Source organism: Neomonachus schauinslandi, chromosome 4 (genome assembly GCF_002201575.2).
Source record: "Neomonachus schauinslandi chromosome 4, ASM220157v2, whole genome shotgun sequence".
Taxonomy (NCBI): Eukaryota; Metazoa; Chordata; class Mammalia; order Carnivora; family Phocidae; genus Neomonachus; species Neomonachus schauinslandi.
The window spans coordinates 23016619-23036245 of NC_058406.1; positions in this window are offsets into that span (position 1 = coordinate 23016619).

The following is a 19627-nucleotide window of genomic DNA, read 5'->3' on the forward strand; positions in this document are numbered from 1 at the left end:
GGGTGGCTCAGTCGTTAAGCGTCTGCCTTCGGCTCAGGTCATGATCCTGGGGTCCTGGGATCGAGTCCCACATCGGGCTCCCTGCTCCATGGGAAGCCTGCCTCTCCCTCTCCCACTCCCCCTGCTTGTGTTCCTGCTCTAGCTATCTCTCTCTCTGTCAAATAAATAAATAAAATCTTTTTAAAAAAAGAATGTTATTTTTATTTTAAAAATTAAAAAATGAGATTTTCAGGGTGCCTGGGTGGCTCAGTTGGTTAAGTGTCTGCCTTTGGCTCAGGTCATGATCCCAGTGTCCTGGGATCGAGCCCCGCATTGGGCTCCCTGCTCGGCGGGAGGCCTGCTTCTCCCTCTCCCACTCCCCCTGCTTGTGTTCCCTCTCTCCCTGTCTCTCTGTCAAATGAATAAATAAAATCTTTAAAAAAAAAAAAAAGTGAGATTTTCATTTCTGAAAAAGAAGGCAAGGCACGAAAGTTAGAGGTCCTGAGCTCTGCCACTTCCTGGCTATGTGGCCTTGGGCAGGTCCCTTCAGCCCCCTCATCTACAAAATAAGGATGTCAATACTCTTCTCACAGGGTGGTTACAACAGTTTAATGAACCAACATATACAAAGTGCCTGACACAGAATTAACACTCAATAAATATAGCTGTTTTATTGTAGTTGTAGTCTTGTACTCATTTCTGAATCCCCAGAGACCAACATAGTGCAGGGCATATGGTCATTGCTCACTAAATATTTGTTAAATGAATGAATTCAACAGCCATTTGGAGTGTCAACTCTCAAATTCAACAACCCTAAAAGTAATATGTTGTGTTCAGAGATCCAGCTCTTAAGCCAGACAAGAAATTACTTAACCTCTCTAAGTCTCCATTTTCTCCCATGAAACATGAGGTTAATATAACAGCACTAAATGAAATAAAGCAGATAAAACATTTAGTCCCATGGGGCCAAGACACTGTGTGCTGAGTAGCCATAATAGAAAAGCATGTTAGAGGAAGAAACATAGTAGACATGACAAAATTACAAAGTTTCCAGAATCTTACCAGATTCTGTGCTCCATGATTTCATTCTAAGATGCATGACTAACTCCTTAGTTTTTAGCTTTAGCTTTTATTACTCAGCCGTAAAGATTCAAATACCCGTGTAGCCACAGCCATGTGCTACCATGCCACACCCAGGCCCCTGCCCAGTCAAATGTTGCAATCTCAACAGAATACTAGCTACCCATCCCTGATTTCCCTTAATTGCCCTCAAAGGACCTGAGGCCCCTGTCCAGCCCCAAAACAACCCTAGCAGAGCATCACCTTCCAACAAATTCATGAGACAATGCTTACCTATGTGCCATGTACTATGCTAAGATTTTTATATTCATTATTTCATTTCAAACTCCCCAAATACCTATGACATGGACAACATAATTAGTCCCATTTTAAAAATGAGAAAATTGAGGCCCCTGGAGGTTAAGGAACCAGATTAGCATATACCCAAACGTATCATCTAGGGCTATTTGCTGAGAGTTGTCTGGTCAGCAGGATGTCGAAATCATCCCCAAAACTTGGGACTCTCCACAACTCATCTGGTTAAACCTGTCTATAATAGATAATATAACCAATCTCTGGAAGCTTTCAAAAACCAAGTCTAGGGGTACCTGGGTAGCTCAGTCGGTTAAGCATCTGCCTTCGGCTCAGGTCATGATCTCCAGTCGGGCTCCCTGCTCAGCGGGGAGGCTGCTTCTCCCTCTCCCTCTGTCTCTCCCCCTGCTTCTGCTCTCTCTCTCTCAAATGAATAAATAAAATCTTTTAAAAAAACAAAAACAAGTCTCATCAAGCTGGCCTTGGGTGAAGATTAGGGTAGATTTGAGAAGGGTACTTTGGTCTAATCAGTAGAAACCTAATCCATTCCTTTGTAACCTAATCAGAGAAAGACAGAGATCTCAAGACAGAAATATTTAGTGAAGGCCATTTAAGAAAGCCTTGGTTCAAGGATTTCAAACAGTTGCTTCTTCCTTCATAAGGTAGAGTGGTTCTCAAAGTATGGGCTGAGGCTCACTGGTGAGTCAGCCAACCTGGCCAAGCTGACAGCTGAGAACAAATTCCAGAATGAGCAAATGCTTTTCAATTCCACAGACCTTTATTCTCTCTCACAGCCAACTGCTATGGGCTAGTAAATGTTGCTATAATAGGGTATTTGTAAACTGGATATAAAGCATTCTCAAGCAGAGTTGGGATACTCCCGATTTTCAGGAAACATAATTTGTTAGCAGTGTTGGTTTGAGTTGCTTTTTTAAACTTGTGTTACACTTGTGTTTTTGTATATTTGTGGAATCTCCCTTAGGTGGCACTTCCTCTCCTTGTTTTGGGGCTTGGGTAATGGTTACAATGTTAATATTTCCATTGTAATTTTGTTTCTTATCAAATCTTGGCTATTACAGCACTTTTTCCATAAGAAGGTAAGAGGGAGGGTTGGTTTGGGATTGCAGTATGAGTGACTAGGTAATTCTGACCAACTCTCCCACTGAGGAAAACTAGTAAAATTGGAAAAATCAAAAAATCTCTTCTTGAAATCATTGGAAAGTTAACAAGTTAGTGAATTACTGAGTCAGGATCTGGGAAGAAAGAAATTAAGGAATGTAAGACCCACATTTAGGACTACTATTCCAGGTGGGGCATTTCCTGAGAGGTAGCTAAGAAACAGAGTGGTGCTTTTAGCAGCCTTGGGGAGTTAGAAGGGCAGAGACTGCAGTCTAGAACCCACTGAGAGAGGAAGCACCTAGTAAATAACTATCACTTTGGATTGGGATCCCAAAGGACTCCACTTTAAAGACTTACTATATGAGAGAGAGTGCGCACACGTGTGGGTGGGAAAGGGAGAGAGAGAGAATCTCAAGCAGACTCCCTGCTGAGCATGGAGCCCCGGGCAGGGCTCGATCTCACACCCCTGAGATCATGAGCCGAAATCAAGAGCCAGCCACCCAACCCACTGAGCCATCCAGGTACCCCGGTTTTTGTTTTTGTTTTTATTTTTTAAGATTTTATTTATTTATTTGACAGAGAGAGTGAGAAAGCACAAGCAGGGGGAGCAGCAGAGAGAGAGGCAGACTTCCCGCTGAGCAGGGAGCCCGACATGGGGCTTGATCCCAGGACTCTGGGATCACGACCTGAGCCGAATGCAGACACTTTACAACTGAGCCACCCAGGCACCACTCAAATAAATAAAATCTTTTTTTTGGTAAAGATTTTATTTATTTATTTGACAGAGAGAGAGAGAGCGAGAGCAGGAACACAAGCAGGGGGAGTGGGAGAGGAAGAAGCAGGCTTCCCGCTGATCAGGGAGCCCAATGTGGGGCTCGATCCCAGGACCCTGAGATCATGCCCTGAGCCAAAGGCAGACGCTTAATGACTGAGGCACCCAGGTGTCCCAAATAAATAAAATCTTAAAAAAAAAAAGGAGTTGCATGCTGCACTGACTGAGCTAACCAGGTGCCCCAGAATTACAAGCTTATTAATCCCAGAACTAAAATTTTAGACAATATGACCATAAATAATCACAGAGGAATCCAATGGCACATGAAAAAGATACAAAAGTACGGACTTGTTAGGGAAAGATAAGGTATGAAGAGATTTTAGGAATTGATAGGAACTAAATAAACATGAGTATGGGTTTTAGGATAAAGACAATTACCAAAAAATAAAAATAGCATTTGCAACTTTTAAACCAACAGAAGAAAACATCACCCTGAAAATGGGAAGAAAAAAAAAAGAAGAAAACAAAAGGGTATCTGGCTTCCTCAGTCTGTTGAGCACACAACTCTTGATCTCTAGGTAATGAGTTGGAGCCCCACATTGGGTGTAGAGATTACTTAAAAAAAATAAAGAGAGAGAGAGAGCGCCTGGGTGGCTCAGTTGGTTGGGCAACTGCCTTTGGCTCAGGTCATGATCCTGGAGTCCCAGGATGGAGTCCCGCTTGGGACTCCCTGCTCAGCGGGGAGTCTGCTTCTCCTCTGACCCTCCCCCCTCTCGTGCACTCTCTCTCTCTCAAATAAATAAATAAGTCTTTTAAAAAAAGAGTAATTCCAATAAGTATAAAAAGGTTAAACTTGCCAATAAAAGACAAGAATTCTATGATATGGATGAAATTATGAGAGACAAACTTAAATATAAATACAAGCTAAATATGAACCTAAATGGTAAAGAAGTATTTCGCATATTGGTAAAAACATCAATAGATCATGAATTATAAATATCACAGACCTTTGTAAATCAACATCACAACCTCCAAATGTAGTAGTGTAACTGACAGAACAACAGGAAGAAATAGATAAATCAATCATGAAAATGAAAGATTTTAACATAACTTCCTTCAAAATACAAACAAAAAATAAGTAAAAATATAAAAAATCTGAACAACACAGTTTTTTTTAAAGATTTTATTTATTTGACAGAGAGAGACACAGCAAGAAAGGGAACACAAGCAGGGGGAGTGGGAGAGGGAGAAGCAGGCCTCCCACGGAGCAGGGAGCCCAATGAGGGGCTCGATCCCAGCACCCTGGGATCATGACCTGTGCTGAAGGCAGACGCTTAACGACCGAGCCACCCAGGCACCCCAGAAGTATATAATTTTAAATAGACTTTATTTACAATATATTTTTTGGAGATAGAATTGTTCCAAATGAACAGGCCAACCACTCCAGTTCAAGAAGTTAGAAAAAGTTATAGGACAAACCCAAACGAAAAAGAAAAGAGAGCCATGTGGATCCTGTGAGAGAAAACTAAGGGTATACTAACACAAAAATCCAACTGCAAAAGAATTGTTGGCTCTTATACTCTGTGGAGAGGCCCATGGTCAATTGTATGATCTTGTTGGACTTTTTAAAAAATGATGAAAAATCACCAGACAGAACCATCTATTCATAGGCTAATATTTGGATAAATACAATTAGTCAATGGACACAAGCAGAGTCTGCTTGTGACACTGAAAGTATATTGTCTGGAATGCATTATGATATTGTGAGGAAATAATGAGAACTGAAAAATTACCCAAGTAATTGACTTTTTCTTTTTCTTCTTATTTATTTATTTATTTATTTATTTTTTAAGATTTTATTTGCTTGTTTGACAGAGAGAGAGACAGCCCGAGAGGGAACACAAGCAGGGGGAGAGGGAGACGGAGAAGCAGGCTTCCCACAGAGCAGGGAGCCCGATGCAGGGGCTCGGTCCCAGGACCCTGGGATCATGACCTGAGCCAAAGGCAGACGCTTAATGACTGAGCCACCCAAGCACCCCCTTTTTATTTTTTTTAAATATTTATTTACTTATTTTAGAGAGAGAGAGAGAAAGCACAAGTGGGAAGGGCAGAGGGAGAGGGAGAGAGAATCCCAAGCAGACTCCATGCCCAGCACAAACCCCTCACCAGGCCAGATCCCACCACCCCAAGATCACAACCCAAATGGCAACCAAGAGACAGATGCTCAACCGACTGCACCACCCAGGCGCCCCAATACTTGACTTTTTAAAATTAATTAATTAATTTATTTATTTTAAAGATTTTATTTATTTAATCGTCAGAGAGAGAGAGCATAAGCAGGGGGAGTGGGAGAGGGAGAAGCAGGCTTCCTGCCGAGCAGGGAGCCCAATGAGGGACTCGATCCCAGAACCCCGGGATCATGACCTGATCCAAAGGCAGATACTTAACTGACTAAACCACCCAGGTGTCCCAGTACTTGACTTTTTAAATGAATGTAATAACACGTGGGAACGCCAGTGTTTAGAAATACTCTGAACATGGGGCACCTGACTGGCTGAGTTAGTAAAGCGTGTGGCTCTTGATCTCAGAATCGTGAGTTCAAGCCCCACGCTGGGTGTAGAAATTACTTTAAAAAATAGATAAAATTTGGGCGCCTGGGTGGCTCAGTTGGTTAAGCAACTGCCTTCGGCTCAGGTCATGATCCTGGAGTCCCTGGATCGAGTCCCGCATCGGGCTCCCTGCTCAGCGGGGAGTCTGCTTCTCCCTCTGACCCTCCCCACTCTCATGTGCTCTCTCTCATTCTCTCTCTCAAATAAATAAATAAAATCTTTAAAAAAAAAAATAGATAAAATTTGGGCGCCTGGGTGGCTCAGTTGGTTAAGCGACTGCCTTCGGCTCAGGTCATGATCCTGGAGTCCCGGGATCGAGTCCCACATCGGGCTCCCTGCTCGGCGGGGAGTCTGCTTCTCCCTCTAACCCTTCCCCCTCTTGCGCTCTCTCTCTCACTCTCTCTCTAATAAATAAATTTAAAAAAAAATAGATAAAATTTAGGGGTGCCTGAGTGGCTCAGTCAGTTAAGAGTCTGCCTTTGGCTCAGGTCATGATCCCAGGGTCCTGGGATGGAGCCCCACATCAGGCTCCTTGCTCAGAGGCAAGCCTGCTTCTCCCTCTTCCTCTGCCGGCCACTCCCCATGCCTGTTTTCTCTCTCTCTCTCTCTGTCAAATAAATAAATAAAATCTTTAAAAATAAATACATAGATAAAGAAAATGTAAAAATAAGTGCTTTGGGCATCTATTTGCTAATACATAGGCTTTTATGACCTATCTGTTCAGATGATAAAAAAGAAAGTGGATTACTTCTCCATGTGATCACACATTTTTTTAAAGTAATCTCTACATCCAATGTGGGACTAGAACTCACAGCCCTGAGATCAAAAGTCGCATGCTGTACCGACTGAGCCAGCCAGGGACAACTGGTCACACATCTGATGACACATTTCTGAAACATTTAACTTTGTCAACACTCTCACACTGCTTTCTTGTGGTCATCAATTTGGAAGGATATAACTGGTGTCACCATCCACATGTGGCTACCATTTTCCAAGTATCTGATTACCATTCATTGCAGTCATGGCGGGAATAAAGTTGCTACCATGGAAGTAGACGAAACTTTCAAATCTTTAATTTGACCCAGCACCCAGCATCATTTTACCTGGCACATAGCTGACTACATTCTATAGATAACTCCTGGGAAAACCTCACTTTGTATACCAAACTATATCTGGAGTGTGCGTGTATGTGTCACTTTATTTATATATTTTAGAGATTTTATTTATTTATTTGTCAGAGAGAGAGAGAGCCCAAGCAGGGGGAGCGGTGGGCAGAGCAGGCAGAGGGAGAAGCAGGCTTCTTGCCAACCAAAGAGCCCAATGTGGGACTCAATCCCAGGACCCCAGGATCATGACCTGAGCCAAAGGCAGACGCTTAACTGACTGAGCCATGGAGGCGTCCCTATGTGTCACTTTTTAAAGGAATAAAATAATGTACATGTATTGTAACAAAATTGAACATGCCTGGGAGTTAAAAATTCATCATTGACCAAAACTTTCCATAATTATGATAAATGTTTTGCCAAATTTGAGGCTAAAATTCAATATATTGGGCACCTGGGTGGCTCAGTTGGTTAAGCATCTGCCTTCCACTCAGGTTGTGATCCCGGGGTCTTGGGATCAAGCCCCTCATCAGGCTCCCTGCTCGGCGGGGAGCCTGCTTCTTCCTCTCCTGCTCCCCCCTGCTTGTGCACTCTCTCTGTCAAGTGAATGAATGAAATCTTTAAAAAATAAATAAATAGGGCGCCTGGGTGGCTGAGTCGTTAAGCGTCTGCCTTCGGCTCAGGTCATGATCCCAGGGTCCTGGGATCGAGTCCCACATCGGGCTCCCTGCTTGGCGGGAAGCCTGCTTCTCCCTCTCCCACTCCCCCTGCTTGTGTTCCTGCTCTCGCTATCTCTCTCTCTGTCAAATAAATAAATAAAAATCATTATAAATAAATAAATAAATAAATATAAAATTCAATACATCATGTCTGAGATAAATCAATTCCACAATCCATTTGTCTGATGTATTTGAGTTAACCCTTTACTTCTGGATTGTTCAAGAAGAAAAGGTAAATAACTCCATTTTTTGCATTTATTTATAAATTTTAGTTGTATTATGAAACTAGCAAGTTAAAGAGGAGTTTGAAAATATATTTAAGTGAAACACAATCTAACTTCCACTTCTATTTTATTTTATTGGAATGTATGAGTAACTTAAGTGGAGAGCAAAAAGATTCCTCTTGCAGCAATGTTGTCAAAACATTTAAAGAGAGTTTCCCATTTAGGATGAAATGATGTAATGTCTAGGATCTGATTCAAAATAATCTGGAGTGGGGGAAATAGACGAGAGTATAAATGAAACAAGATGGTATAGGAACTGATAGTTGTTAAAACTGAACAAGTATATGAGAGTTTTATTATAGTATAGGAAGAATAAAAGACAAAGGACAGACAAGATTTTTAAAAAATCTTTACTGTAGAAAATTTCAAATATACATAATAAGTTTAAAACTAAAATTTATTCTTTGCCATTCTTGGGTCTATTCTGACGTATACATTTCAGAATCAGTTTATCAATCCAGTACTGATTTTGAATAAAAATCTGTTGAATCTTAGATCAACCTGCAGAGAATCGTCTTTTTCTGCCATTAAGTGTTCCTACTGTTAATATGGAGTAGCTCTCACTTTTTTAGGTTTTCGTTATCTTTTGGTACAGTTTTATAATTTTCTATGTACAGATCTTACACCTCGTTTGTTAGGTTTATTTCTGAGCGTGTCACAGTCTTGTTGCTATTTTAATGGCTTCTTCGTATAATTACATGATATGATTGTATAGAATTGCAATCAAGTTTGTATATGGACCTTATAATCACCTACCTTACTATACTCTTTTAATACTTTAATAACTTGTCTATAGATTATTCTGTGTTTTTTAATGAAAATAATCATATCGGGACACCTGGGTGGCTTAGTCAGTTGAGCATCTGCCTTCAGCTCAGGAAATGATCCCAGAGTCCTGGGATTGAGCCCATTGCCAGGCTCCCTGCTCAACAGGGAGTTTACTTCTCCCTCCCTCAGCCCCTCCCTCTGCTCGTGCTCTCTCTCTCTCTCTCAAATAAATAAATAAATCTTTATTAAAAAAAATAATAATAATCCTATCATCTGAGTATAATGACAATTTCACTTCTTCCTTTTCAGTAGTTATGCCATGAATTTCTTACTATAATCTTATTGCTCTGGCTAGGACCTCCATCATATTGTTGAATAGAAATAATGATGGGGTGCTTGGGTGGCTCAGTCAGTTAAGCATCTGCCTTAGGCTCATGTTATGATCCCGGGGTTCTGAGATGGAGCCCTACGTCAGGCTTCCTGCTCAGCAGGGAGCCTGCTTCTCCCTCTCCCTCTGCCGCCCCCGCCACACCCCCACTCGTGCTCTCTCGCTCTCTCTCTCTCTCAAATAAATAAATAAATAAAATCTTTTTTTTTTTTAAAGATTTTATTTATTTGACAGAGAGAGACACAGCGAGAGAGAGAACACAAGCAGGGGGAGTGGCAGAGGGAGAAGCAGGCCTCCCGCGGAGCAGGGAGCCCAATGTGGGGCTCGATCCCAGGACCCTGGGATCATGACCCGAGCCGAAGGCAGCCGCCTAACTGACTGGGCCACCCAGGCGCCCCTAAAATCTTTTTTTAAAATAAAGATTTTATTTATTTTTTGACAGAGAGAGAGAGAGACAGAGAGAGGGGAAACACAAGCAGGGGGAGCGGGAGAGGGAGAAGGAGGCTTCCCGCTGAGCAAGGAGCCTGATGTGGGGCTCGATCCCAGGACCCTGGGATCAGGACCCCACCCGAAGGCAGACGCTTAACGACTGAACCACCCAGGCGCCCCTCAAATAAATAAATAAATAAAAATCTTAAAAAAAAAGAAAGAAAGAGGGGGGGCCTGGGTGGCTCAGTCGTTAAAGCGTCTGCCTTCAGCTCAGGTCATGATCCCCAGGTCCTGGGATTGAGCCCCGCATCGGGCTCCCTGCTCCGCGGGAAGCCTGCTTCTCCCTCCCCCACTCCCCCTGCTTGTGTTCCCTCTCTCGTTGTGTCTCTCTCTGTCAAATAAATAAATAAAATCTTAAAAAAAAAAAAGAAAGAAAGAAAGAAAGAACGATAGTTAAGGTTTTTTTTTTTTCAGGTTTTTTTTTTTAAGATTTTATTTATTTAGTTGAGAGAGATAGCATGGGCGGGGGAGAGGGCAGAGGGAGAGGCAGACTCCCCACTGAGTAGGGTGCCCAACATAGGGCTTGATCCCAGGACCCTAGGATCATGACCTCAGCCAAAGGCAGATGCTTAACCACCTGAGCCACCCAAGTGCCCTGAATATCAGGTTTATAATTTTAAAGGGAATGCTTTTAAAGTTTCAAAAGTTTAACAATTATTGTTAAGTTTTTTGTAGGTCTCTTTGGGTTACCATTCTATTTTTAATTTATGTTGGATTTTGTCAAATAATTTCTTGTATTTTTTGAAATGTTTATATGATTTTTTTTCTCCTTAATCTATTATTATAGTGAGTGACATCTAGAGATATTCTTTTTTTTTTTTTTAATTTATTCATTTGAAAGAGAGCGAGACAGAGACAGAGAGAGCACAAGCAGGGGGAGAGGCAGAGGAAGAAGCAGGCTCCCTGCTGAGCCAGGAGCCCGACATGGGGCTCAATCCCAGGGCCTGGAGATCATGACCTGAGTCAAAGGCAGATGCTTAACCATCTGAGCCACCCAGATGCTCCCATCTAGAGATATTCTAACTTGGAGATACATTATTCCTGGCATAATCCCAAACTGGTCATGGCATATTGTTTCTTTTATTTCATTATTGGATATTATTCACTAATATTTTGTTTAGGATCTTTGCACCTGTATTCACAAGTGAAATGAGTCTATAATATCATTTCCCTGTTCTTCCTTTAGCTGGATTTGGCATCAAAGTTATATGGGCCTCATGTAATTGGCAGAAGGGGATAGTCCCTCTTTTTCCACAGTCCAGAAGAGTTTGTATATGATGAGAATGATCTCTGCCTTGAAAGCTGACAGAATTTGCCTGTAAAACCATCAGGGTCTGGTGTTTTGTTTGTTAGATGTTGTTTACTGCTTCATTGTTTAAAAACTTTATTATGAAGTAATTATAGTCTCATAGGAAGTTGCAAAAATGTATTGGAATGTCCAGTGTAGGCTTCACCCAATTTTCCCCAAAGGTAATATCTTGCATAACTAAAGTACAATATCAAAACCAGAAATTGGCCTTGGTACAGCCCACACAGCTTATGCAGATTTCACCAGTTTTGCATGCGCTCATTCATGGGGGGGGATGTGTGTATACTTTTATGCAGTTTTATTGCACATGTAGATTTGTGTAACTGTAATCAAGATATAGAATTGTTTTTATCATCACAAGGATTCCTCTTACGACCCCTTTATAGCCATAACCATCCCCTCCCTCATTTTTAATTCCCTTCAACAATAAATCTGCTCTTCATCTCCATAATTTTGCTATATATACATTTTTAAAGATTTTATTTCTTTATTTTGACAGAGAGAGAGGGAATACAAGCAGGGGGAGTGGGAGAGGGAGAAGCAGGCTTCCCGCTGAGCAGAGAGCCCAACATGGGGCTTGATCTCAGGACCCTGGGATCATGACCTGAGCAAAAGGCAGATGCCTAATGACTGAGCCACCCAGGTACCCCAATTTTGCTATTTCAATAGCAAATGTTATAGGAGCCCTTGGCTGGCTCAGTAGGTGAAGCACACGACTCTTGATCTCAGGGTTGTAGGTTTGAGCCCCATGCTGGGATTGCTTAAAAATAAAATCTGGGTGTTTTTTTTTTTTAAAGAATGTTATAGAAATGAAATCATACAGGATGTAATCTTTCAAGATTGGCTTTTTTTCACTGAGCATAATTCCCTTGAGTTCTAGTTAAGTTGTTGTCTGTATCAATAGTTTGTTCCTTTTCTTGCTGAACAAGTAGTATTCAGTGCTAGGGATGAACCACAGATGTAAGCATTGAAGGACATTTTAATTCTTTCCAGTTTTGGGCTCTTACAAATAAAGCTGCTATGAACAATCGTGTGTAGGTGTTTTGTTTTGTGAACACTATTTTCATTTCTCTGTGATAAATGCTTAAGACTGTAATTTTAATAATTATAAGATTACTTGCCTTTTTGTTTTTTCTTGAGTCAATTATAGTTGTTATATTTTCTAGGAAGTTGTCCATTTCATACAAATTTGGAAATCTATTGGCATAAAATTTATGATAGTTTTGTTATTATTATTATTTTTTTAAAGTAAACTCTATACCCAACATCAAGCTCGAACTCACAACCCTGAGATCAGGAATCGCATGCTCTACAGACTGAGCCACCCAGGCGCCCCTCTCTTATTATCTTTTAAATCTATCTTGGGGCGCCTGGGTGGCTCAGTCAGTTAAGCATTTGCCTTTGGCTCCAGTCATGATCTCGGGGTCCTGGGATCAAGCCCCCTCACCTGGCTCTCTACTCAGCAGGGAGTCAGCTTCTCCCTCTCTCTCTGTGCTCCCTCTCCATCTGTGCTCTCTCTCCTCTTGCTCTCTCTCAAATAAATAAATAAATAAAATCTTAAAAAAATAAATCTCTTTTTTCTGTTGTTATAACCCCTTTTTAATTTGTAATATTATTTATTTGTGTTTCTTTTTTTGTTCTCATTAAATCTTACCAGAGATGTGTCTATTCCATTAGATTTAAAAAAATTTTTTTTCTTCCCCTTTTCCAGCTGGAACCACACAGGGTACAGAAGAGGAGAAAAAGAAGGTTCTTGCTGTGCCAGAAACCCTTAATAAAGAGGGAAGGAATTTCATCAAGCTGAAAATCAAGCATCTGAGGAAGAAGTTTGACCAAAAGATGCTTTGAAAGACAAGGAGGAAGTTTCTCTCTACCAGGTACACCCTACTGGAAAATATAATTTAAAGATTTTATTTTATTTTTATTTTTTTAGAGCAAGAGAGAGAGCAAGCACATGTGGGTACATGTGTGCACACAAGAGGGCAGGGAGGGGCAGAGGGAGAGGAAGAGAGAGAATCTTAAGCAGACTCCATGCCCAGCATGGAGCCTGAAGCAGGGCTCAATCTCACCACCCTGAGATCATGAAGTGAACCGAAATCAAGAATCTGACACTTAAGCAACTAAGCCACCCAGGCACCCCTAATTTAAAAAAATAAGAAATGTCATAATAGCAACAAAAACCTTAATGTGGGGCGCCTGGGTGGTTCAGTCAGTTAAGCGTCTGCCTTTGGCTCAGGTCATGATCCCAGGGTGCTGGGATCGAGTCCTGCATCGGGCTACTTGCTTAGCAGAGAGCCTGCTTCTCCCTCTGCCTGCCGCTCCCCCTGCTTGTGCTCTCTCTCTCTCTGACAAATAAATAAATAAAATCTTTAAAAAGAAAAAAAGAAAAAGAAAATGCTGAGTAAAGAAGGGGACCAGCTGTACCAGATATTAAGACACACTACAAAACCTTTGGAATAAAATATATTGTAGCATTGCTCAAGAACACATTTTTGTTCATGAACAAATAGACCAATGGAATAAAATAGGAAACTTGGAGACAAACCCATGTAGATATGAATACTTAATGTACAAGAAAGTTAGCACCTCAATCAATGTAGAAGGGCTAGTTCATTTAGTAAGCGCAATTGGGAAAATTGGCTCAAATAAACATGACTACTTACTATTTTTTTTTTTAAGATTTTATTTACTTGACAGAGCGAGAGAGCATAAGCTCGGGGAGTGGCAGGCAGAGGCAGAGGGAGAAGCAGGCTCCCTGCTGAGCAGGGAGCCCGATGAGGGGCTTAATCCCAGGATCCCGATGCGGGTCTCCATCCCAGGACTCCGGGATCATGACCTGATCCGAAGGCAGTTACTTAACCAACTGAGCCACCCAGGCGCCCCAACTACTTACTATTATATACAAAGATAGACTCCAGATGAAATAAAGACCTAACCATGAAAAGCAAAAGTCTCAAATTAATAGGAAAACATATTTGTGACCCAGAAGGGGTAAGTATTCTTTAAATAAAACTTAAATCTGGGGGCTCCTGGCTGGCTCAGTCGGTAGAGCATGCAACTCTTTATCTGAGGGTTGTGAGTTCAAGCCCCATATTGGGTACGGAACTTACTTAAAAAAAAATTAAGGGACTTCTGGCTGGCTCAGTTGCTGGAGTGTGTGACTCTTGATCTTGAAGTTATGACTTAGAGCCCCATGTTGGGTATAGAGATTAAAGATAAAAATCTTTTTTAAAAATTAAGGAAAAAAAACTACTTAAATCTGAAGGACAAACCATTTTGACCACATTAAAATTAAGGGTTTCTGGGGTGCCTGGGTGGCTCAGTCGGTTGAGTGTCCGACTCTTGATTCTGGCCCAGGTCATGATCTCAGTGTCCTGAGTTCAATCCTCACATCAGTGGGGAGTCTGTCTGAGATTCTTTCTCCCTCTCTCTCTGCCCCTCCCTCGTCTTTCTAAAATAAATAAATAAATCTTTAAAATTAAGGATTTCTTTTCAAAGCATGATACAATGGACAAAGTCATAAGAAAGAAGACAGAGTGGAAGAAGATATTTGCAAGCATTAAAACCAATAATGACTAAAAAACAAGGAATTCTTGCAAATCAATATTGGCAAAGGATATATGAGCAGATAATTTGAAGAAAAGGAAAAGCAAAAGACTAACGAGCATATGAAGAGACACTCAAGCTTATTAGTCATCAGAAAAATGCAAATTACAACCATGGTGAGATACCACTTCATACTATTAGAGTAGCAAAAAGTAAAAAGCTAGATAATCTGAACGCTGTTAAGGAGAGAGACAGACATATAAGATCCCTCAGGCCCTGCAGCCATTTAGGGATCAATATATCTGAACTTGATCAGATCAAAGATGAACACCTCCTATGATGCAGCAATTCACCTCCTAACTTCCATTCCAAAGAAATGTTTGTAAGGGTCCTAACAGCAACGTGTATAAGGATGTCCATCAAGGCCTCGTTTGCGGCAGCAGAGACCATGAGGCAGCTGGTGGTCGTCACTGGGGCCTTGGAAGAATGAAATGGGGTGGATGCACTCAGTGAAGCATTATGCTTCAGTACACATAGCACCATGAATAGATCTTTAAACTACTGTTACACGGGCTCCTGGCTGGCTCAGTCACTAGAGCATGTGACTCATGATCTCGGGGTCAGGAGTTTGAGCCCCACGTTGGGGGCACAGTTCACTTAAAATATATATATATATATATAATTTTTTTAAAGATTTTATTTATTTATTTATTTGTCAGAGACAGAGAGAGAACAAGCAGGGGAGCAGGGGTCAGAGGGAGAAGCAGACTCCCCGCTGAGCAAGGAGCCCGATGCGGGACTCAATCCCAGGACCCTGGGATCATGACCTGAGCCGAAGGCAGACGCTTAACCAACTGAGCCACCCAGGCATCCCAAAAAGAAAAATTTTTAAGAAACACAGTCCCGTTCTCATAAATTAAATTCAAACTCACAAAAATACTAGTATTAAAATAGAATTTATAATTTTACTTCATTATAATTCTAAGTATAATACATTTCATGATTGTCCTTGAGGGGTGAGGAGAGTTAAGTGAATGGAAATGGGGAAAGAGAGATGTATTCGGGCAGGAGTGAAGAGACTGTATCATAAAGGGTTCAGAATGAAAGCAAAGAGGTGAGAACTGTGATGGAAAATTCTGGATGGGGAAAGCTCTGTTGTCAACTACATATTTGGATCCCTTTGAGGTAGGGAAGATGAGAGAACTCCATTTTATCTTATTTTATTTAATTAATCAATTTTTAAAAAGATTTATTTATTTGGGAGAGTGAGACAGAGAGCATGCGCACGCTTGCAGGGGAGGGAGGGGCAGAGGGAGAGGGAAAGAATCTCAAGCAGACTCCCCACTGGGTGCGGAGCCCGAGGTGGCTGGATCTCACAACCCTGAGATCAAGCCCTGAGCCAAAAGCAAGAGTTGGACACTTAAACCAACTGAGCCACCCAGGTGCCCCATCTTAATTTATTTTTTTATTTATTATTTATTTTTTTAAGTAATCTCTACACCCAACGTGGGGCTCTAATTCACAACCCCAAGATCAGAGTCTCATACTCTGCAGATTGAGCCAGGCAGGCACCCTGGGGCCCCATTTTAGAAAGGTTCGATCTCTGTTGTTTTTCTGTTGGGCCCCATTTACTCATGTTCCATATTTGCCTCTGAATAAGACAAAGAAACTATGTTCCCTTTCCAAGCAGGAGACAAGAAAGTTAATCATTCTCTGAGTTTTGTCCTAGGCCCCAAATACCTGATAATACTAAGAGAAGCCAGATCCCAAACCTGTTCCAGAGCATTAGTTTCAAACAAACCTCGGCTGATGCTGACTTTGATACCCCCTACCTTTGATGATTTATAAAATAGCACCTACTTTTCACCTGACACTCTCCTTTGATTGGACCCTACCGTGGATTCCTGAAGGAACACGTACCCTAGACCCCTTTTCTATATAAACCTCTCACTCGAAGCAACAAGGAGACCCATTCTCCTTTCCTTTCCGAGTCTCCCAGACACTCCGTCTGCCTTTCTCTACCTGTCACGCTATTCAGTAAATTCTGCTTTCACTTTCTTCAGCTCCCATTTGATTTCTATCCTGCACGAAGGCAAGGACCTTCCTCTGGGTCCTCAGACCCAGTGTGCAGCAACTTCAAAGATTTTCATATAAGCAGGTGAAAAATTTGACTCTATCTGTGCCTTTGCGTAGGATGACCTTATGCCAGTTTGCTGGCAAAAAGTCTCTACACCCAAGATATCACAGAAAATCACCCCTTCTTTCACTCTGGGTTGAGATGATAAATGTCATGGTTACCATACCTTTGGAAACATCAGTGAATAAACAAAGATCTTTGCCCTCTAGGAGTTTACATTCTAGTCTGGAGAGAAAGACAAGAAACAATAAACATAATAAGCAAATTATGTAGTACATTAGGGAAATTGCTAAAGAAAAAGGAAAAACAAAACAGAGATGAGGGTAAGCGGACTCACACCACCCCTCTCCCCGCAGAAATGTAGCTTTAACCAGTCAGTCAGGAATTTTCCACTGAGTGCCAGTGAGTTTTTCACAGAGCCATCTTCATTCCCTAAAAGAAGATGAGGTCATCTGCATGATGAGACCCCCGTCCTTCCCCCTAAGAGAAAGTGATCTTGCCTGGAATAATCCTCATTGTCTTAAAGTAAGCTGTAGGCCCAACATGGGGCTTGAACTCATGACTCTGAGATCAAGAGCCAGGGGCCCCAGGCACCCCAATCCTTTCTTTTCTTTTGCTTATAACTTTCTTGCCCCACCTTCCTTTCTACAAACACCTTCCATTTTGAGGGCTCCTGGCTGACTCAGTCGGTAGAGCACGTGGCTCTTGATCTCAGGGTCCTGAGTTCACTTGATCTCAGGGTCGTGAGTTCAAGCCCCACGTTGGGTGTGGAGCCTACTTTAAAACAAAAAACAAAAAAACCCTTTTATTTTGTACACTTCCTCCTTGAAGCACCCCTCTACTTGCTAGATAGGATGCTGCCTAATTCATGGGTCGTTTAGTAAAGCCAATTATATCTTCAAATAAAAAGAAAAGGTAAGAAGATTCACACGTGTCTCAATTTCTGGGTGGGGGAAGGCAGCAAGGATGGCAGCTTTGCAAGAGGGTGGTCAGTGTAGGTGGGCCTCATGGAGAAGGTGACACCTGAACAAACACTTGAGGGAAGTAAAGGAGTTGGCCAAGCTGACATCTGGGGGAAGAGCAGTCCCGGCAACCAGGACAGCTCTTGCAAAGGCACTGGGGTGGGAGCAGCAAGAACAAGGCGGGGAGACACAAGAGTAGAGAGGAGGAGCGACTGAAGGGGCCGGGCTGACTGTGGGACATAGAGGCCATTGCAAAGACTGAGATGAGGAGCCATTGCAGGATACTGAGCAGGGCCTCCACACGGCATGACTCATGCTTCTAAAAAAAATCACTCCAGCTGCTGTGTCAGGAATGACTGAGGGGGCAAGGCTGGAGGCACAGACCTCGTTGGAGGCTACTTATAATAGATGTGAACAAGGGATGATGGTGGCTCAAACGAAGTGGCATCAGAGGAGGTGGCAGAGGGTGGATTCTGGATATTTCTGAAGGTAGAAGTAATAGAATTTCTTAAACGGAAGAATGAAGAAGATGAAAGAAAAGGCAGGACTCAAGACAGTAGCCCACCAAGGGAGGGGTGGGATGCGTGGCAATGAGATGGTTCTAGAATGTCTGGGTGTAGGTAAGAAGGATTAAGGGGGGGGTGCCTTGTCTGTAGAGAATTTAAAAATCATAATAAAATAGACTAGATGTTGTTCTGCTGTTTATTATCATCATGCACCACCGACTTCATTGAATTTTTAGTTTTTAAAAGATTTTATTTTTAAGTCAGCTCTACACCCAACATGGGGCTCGAACTCACGGCTCCGAGATCAAGAGTCTCATGTCCCACCGACTGAGCTGGCCTCCACACACCACCAATTTCAAGCATGGTCCAAAAAGTTATAAAATACTCCCTCCCCACTATGGCAGGCTACTGCCACTCTCTCTCCCAACCCCCACCCCCAATCTTGGCATGTCACTTAGATGACTTGAGGATTGGAGGCCTGAGTACTAGAGAGTTGTCCTCAATTTGGTTGGGGAAGACTATGGAACAAGGAAGTGGGTGGGGGAGAGATTAGGAGTTCAGTTTTGAACATTTTACATTTGTGATAGCTATTCAACATTCAAGCAGATTCGAGCAGTTTGTTGTCTAGACAGATAAGGAAGTCTGGAGTTCAGGAAAGGGGTCTGGGCTAGAAATACGAATTTGGAAGTTGCCAGCACACAACTAGTATTCAAACCATGAGATTGGATGACCCGGGGGTGGGAGGTTTGGGGGTAGTGACAGTAGATGGAGAAAGAGAATGAGATCAAACCCGGGTCCCTGGGGCACTGCTACATTGAGGTCTGGGAGAAGGGCAGGGTTCCACTGAGAGACAGAAGGAATGGAGGTGAATGATGTAGTGTCCTGAAACCAAGAAAAGAAAGTATATGAAGGAGGAATAAGACAGTCAAACTAGAGAAAGAAGGAGAATTAACCACTGAACTTAATGAAGCGGAGGTGAATGGTGACTTTGCCCAGAGCAGTGTCAGTGGAATGCTGGAGGCAAAAACCAGATTGGAGAAGAAGGGTTGACAGAGAACGAGAGAGGTCAGAGACAGTGGGTAGGTCAACTCTTCGGGGGAGACTGACTTCGAAGAAGATTAGACTGGTTGGGAGGTAGAGTGAAGAGGAGTTTCTTCTGGGGTGCCTGGGTGGCTCAGTCGTTATGCATCTGCCTTCAGCTCAGGTCAGGATCCCAGAGTCCTGGGATCGAGCCCCGCATTGGGCTCCCTGCTCAGCCAGGAGCCTGCTTCTCACTCTCCCACTCTCCCTGCTTGTGTTCCCTCTCTAGCTGTCTCTCTCTGTGTGTCAAATAAATAAATAAATAAAATCTTTAAAAAAAAAAAAGAGGACTTTCTTCTAAGATGGGAGAAACAGCAGAATGTTTGTAAGCTGGTGGGAATGAGCCAGCAAAGAGCTAGAGTTGATGATGTAGGGGAGGGAGGAAGATGGCTGTCATTGAGTCTGGTGGCTCAGAGGAGAGATGATCGGCTTTAGACAGGAACAAAGAAAGTTCATCTGTTGTGGCCAGTGGGAAGGCATGTGTGT